Source organism: Micromys minutus (genome assembly GCF_963924665.1).
Source record: "Micromys minutus genome assembly, chromosome: 22".
NCBI classification, from domain to species: domain Eukaryota; kingdom Metazoa; phylum Chordata; class Mammalia; order Rodentia; family Muridae; genus Micromys; species Micromys minutus.
The window spans coordinates 24,794,284-24,799,272 of record NC_137957.1 but is presented as its reverse complement, the minus strand read 5'-3'; the positions used below and the strand labels follow the sequence as shown (position 1 = coordinate 24,799,272).

Sequence of the window (4,989 nt, the reverse complement as noted above, 5' to 3'; positions counted from 1 at the left end):
CCCTCTCTCCCTCCCACCCATTCTCTCTCCCTTCCTTCTTGCCTTTCTTGGAACTGAACCTGAGGCCTCACATATGTGAGGCTACATAAGCAAGTTGCATGGGATGGCCTGGAAATCCCAGGCAAGCTTTTAAGTGGCAAGTCTTCCTCAGCCTACCCAGATGACAGGACTCACCCTTAGGCCCAGCCTAAATTTCCAATGTTTGCAGGAAACTGGTGGTTATTACGTTTTGTGAAGATATTATTTCCCAATTCTGTCTTTCTATTTACTTTAGCTTGTTGCCTTTTTAAGGAGTGGGTGTGGGGGACACACGACATAGCTCTCACTGACTTGGAACTCAGTGATTCCCCCGTCCTCTGCCTTCTGGGTGCTGGCATCTCATTTCCTTCTCTGACTATAGTTAGAACTCTTTTAAAAAGAAAGTTCTCAGCCCAACCTCATGGCATATGTTCATAATCAGAATACTGAAGAGAGAGGGTGGGGGATATTGGTCTTGAGGCTAGCCTGGGCTACATAGTGAGACTGTCACCAAGCAAACAAAAAACAAAAGAAAAAAAAGCAAAAAAAAAAAAAAAAAATGTGTGTGTTTGTACGCGATTTGATTTCCCAAAACACAAGATAAGCTCTTGTCACATTTTTTATTTAGATTTTTTTTTTTATGTATATGGGTGTTTTGTCTACATGTATGCCCACACACCAGTTGTGTGCCAAGTGATCTTGGATGCCAGGGGAGGGCATCTGATCCCTGTAATTAGTTAACAGATGGTTGCAAGGCTTTGTGAGGGTGCTGGGAATCAAACCCTGGTCCTTTGGGAAAAAGCAGTCAATGCTCTTAAACACAGAGCCATCTCTCCCAGCCCCATTATTTATCAATTTTATAATCATGGACCGGAATCTTGGCAACCCTTGAAGGTTAAGTCACGAGCCTGTTTTATATGGTTTTGTGCTTTAACCAGCTGTGGTCATTTTTATGTCCAAAGGTCTGATGCCGAGCCAGTGGCCGCTTTCAAGTGGACTCCACCAGTTCTAGCCGGTATTTTCTGGCATGGGCTGGCCCATTTTCATCCTGCACATTTCCACTTCAGGATGTGGCGACAAGCTTTTTATTCCTTTTGTAGAGAGTAAAGCCTTGCTGACCATCTCAGGGGTCGTGTGTAAATATCATATGACGTTAATGTTCGTCACTATGAAATCTACAAGATACTGAAACATTTTCTAACTTGGACTTTTACTATAAATTTCAAAAATTAAGGTAAATATGTTTTTTGTCTGTTTGAGGCAGTTTTGCTTTATTTTCTCATTCTTAGACTCAGCTTGGTTTTTCTTTGAAAATGGGTATCTATCCTGGTGTATTGCAAATGTCAAGAGACTGGTCATGAACGTCGGGGATTTTTTTTTTTTTTTTGTTTTGTTTTGGTTTGTTTGTTGGTTGTGAATAGTTAAAAGCACTTTATAAAGTCGTGTGCAACTTAGGTTGTAGCCACATAACGATGTAAATGTGGAGATAACCAAGCTACATATGAAAAGACATCGAGGCATATAAAAGAAACTATTGTTTAAAGAAAAAGTGAACACAGAACCCTGTCTGGTGGTGTTGGTGGTGTTGGTGGTGGTGACGGCGCCATTGGTGGTGTTGACGGCTGCTGCCCCGCAGCAGTGGCAGTGGTGATGGTGGTGGTAGGGGAATCGCCAGCCGGACAGCATGCGATGCATACCTGGGGAAGCAGGAGGAGGAGGAGGTTTGAGGCAGGTCGGCCCAGCTCAACCACTGATCTCCAAGGACAGTGAGAGAACTGACTGGAAAATATGCAGAGAAGGATCGTGGAAGACGCTTCATGTCCACCTCAGGACTACATATGAACAGCAGTGCACGCACACACGCAGACAGAATTCCCAGCTTGTGCTTTCCCCGTTCCTCATTAAAACTTGACCCGAGCTCATAGATGCTACTAGAGATTCAACATGTCATCTTAAGGTCTCATCTCAGTGTGTGATAAGTTTTCACTGATCCTTGTGAGGCAGGAGTGTCTGCTGATCGTCAGGGGGCAGGTCATGCAGTGGGCTGTGATGAGCCAAGGGTCTCCTAGGTGACTGGAATAAAGCCTAGTTGCTGGTAGCTTTCATGTGTGGGGGAGGGGCACGTGGTAATGAAAACCGGCAAGTCCAACTCTACTACTAAGGACCTCTCCATCAAAAAAGGGCCCACCCCCACCCACCTCCACCCCGCCAGATATGAAAACCAGCTCTAGTCTAGAATTCTTGCATTTTTTGTCTGAGTTTGGTTCACAGATAGACATTGTCGTGCCTCCTTTGTGGTAGGCTCAGTTCAAGTACTTGGGTCCTAGCTCATGCCGTTTTATAATTTACTGACCCAGTGAGAGAGTCCTAACCTGGGGAGAAGGAGAGCTTGTTCCTCAAAAGGAATCCTTTGGGCCTTTTGAGCACTGAACTCATTACTGAGCCTCCTTTAATACTTGTTCTGGGCTGTGATTTGTGCTATAAGAATCGTGCTGATGGTCTTAATGTAGGGAAATAACATGGACTCCCCCCCCCCCTCCCGCACTATCCTGAGGAACTAGGAGTGAGCAGGGATTTGGGAAACAAAGTCATGTTTCCAACTAATTTAGTTTGTGACATGACTTTTTACTTTTGCCCAGATGTCTGTCTGTCTGTCTGTCTGTCTCTCTCTCTCTCTCTCTCTCTCTCTCTCTCTCTCTCTCTCTCTCTTTTAACGGCTGTTGCTTTCAAAGCCTCAGTAGAGGTCAGAATCCCACAGTTTCTAGTACATTCTGATCGTCTCAAGAGCTGGGATAGTTTCAGGACATTCTTAGTTTTGTAATGAGCTTCCAAATATCTATGTTCATATAGTTCACAAAATTCCCACAGCCACTATGGTAAAGGAAAGGCATTTCTGGTGCTTTTCCTTTCTGTTTGCGCTTTGTGTAACTGAAGTAGGACCCAGGACGACCGAGAAGCTTTCTGTATCTGGCCACTTCCAAAATCTTCTGACCGAGGCAGAAACTGGCCCTTTGCTCCCTTCTTTTTGTAACTGAGCACGGCGGACACTTTATTATGTTGACATTATTGTCTAAGGGTTCTTTGGGGGTGGGGGGGGGAGCCATATTTGAAAACTTCAGATGAAGTTCTCAGGATTTACTTACAAACTTGGAATCTTTTGAGAACAGCCTAAAATCTTAACTGTTTCCTTTTCTTGGGAGACTTAACCAGAATTCTCTTCCTGGTTTTAAAGGAATTCAGTTAGAACATCTTCAAAACTAAAGTTGTGACTCTCTTTAAAGACAAGGAATGAAAGCTAAGGGCAGAGGTGTGTGTGTGGGGGGGGTTGTTCACCTTCAAAAGTCATGTGAAAATAAAACCAAATCTTGTTTTCTGCCAGGTTCAGAAAATACCTTTAATCCCAGCAGTCTGGTGGCAGAGGCTTGTGCATCTCTGTGAGTTCCAGACCATCCTGGTGTATGTAGTGAGTTCTAGAGCAGCCAGGGTTATGTAGAAAGACCCTGCCTTGAAAACAAAATAAAGGAAAAGGAAGAATACAGATTAGTGTGTAGTATAGCCTGTTTAAAAAGGGAATCAAAGATTTAACAACATTTATACATATTATAAAAATACTTACTTGTATAAATATTATAAAACACTTAATACTTAAATATATTAAAGTATTTTGCTAGGCAATGGAAATTTGCTTTTATCCATTTTACCCACTACCTTTTCAGAAACTGGCTTACATTTGTTACCACTGGAAACAGTGTGTAAGTATGAAAAAGTCCCTCCCTTCCTTGTATCAATATGCCAGTCCCCTGGAACTGACAGGTAAATGCAAGGAAATTGGACTCCCATGTCAGACTAACGACACCTGAGGTTATCCTCTCTGTCTCCCCCTACCCCCATCTTTTCTCTCTCACATGCATGCACATGCAACACTGAAAGAGAATTCTTAAGGATCTAGCTTTTGAGGAAGTACTGAAAAAGCTCATCTAGGATCTGTGTTAGACAGGAAGACCGAGAAAAAGACAGTTTCTAATGAGCCACTGTGCTGCACCTGAGTGCCACGTCTCTGAGTCTCCAGTAATTCACTACTAGTAAAGAAGGGGTGGTCCTAGTTTACAGCACTCACCTTGGGTACCAACTTGAATCCAAATCCACTTCAGCTGGGTGACTTTATATTTGGTCCCTTGCAGTTTCATCTTCAATGGGAAGGATGAAATTAAGATGTCCCTATGACATCATTGCGTGGGTCTTACCGATAGAGAAGTTGAAGACAGTTCAATGTTTCTTTCTCCAGAGATGAAAATGATTATGAGGAGGCATCCGAATCAAATAAATGGCCGTTTGGCCTTGTGTTTCTGCTTTGCTAGGAAGAGTCAGTCCTTAGAAACTCAGCAGAAGCCAAAGGGTGATGGCACAAGCCTTTAATCCCAGCACTCTAGAGACAGAGGCAAGCCAACTCTGTGAGTTTGAGACCAGCCTGATGTACAGAATGAGCCCAGGATAGCCAGGGCTACACAGAGAAACTCTGTTTCAAAAGAAAGAAACACCACCCCCCCCAAAAAAAAAAAAAAAAAAAAACAAACCCAAAACCTCAACTGAAATAAATCAGAACTTGGCTAAGAAAAAACACAGTATACGTTGGTCCAGCCGTATCCACCACCACTGGTGAACTGTAGCTACTCTGTAGAGACTCTGAAGCACATCTGGTGTAAAGGAAAATCATTCTTAAAAAGAAAAAAACCCCAGCTAATTTACTTGCCCATCTCCCTCCACCTCCTTTTACCTTACATTCTCCTCTTGAGAGGTCTCTCTGCTCCATCGGTGGAGCAAATATATTCCAGGGCTGTGTCATTAGCCAAGAGGCTGTGAGGTTAACCTGGATCCATGAAGGCAGCAAGACAGTTGCTTTCCCTTCTTGCAGCACTCTTGTTGGTTTGTCTAATTCTCACTAGTGACCAGTGTGCCCTGATAGCAGATCAA

At 43.4% G+C, this 4,989-nt stretch overlaps 1 long non-coding RNA gene across 1 annotated transcript; it reads right to left on the bottom strand.

The window, feature by feature from the left end:
- Positions 1-1,150: 1,150 nt before the first annotated feature.
- On the bottom strand, positions 1,151-4,350 carry LOC308434694. Its single transcript, XR_013975490.1, has 3 exons — positions 4,136-4,350; positions 3,411-3,522; positions 1,151-1,715 (listed from the first exon to the last, which is right to left on the bottom strand). It is a non-coding gene; the product is annotated as an uncharacterized lncRNA (long non-coding RNA).
- Positions 4,351-4,989: the final 639 nt, after the last annotated feature.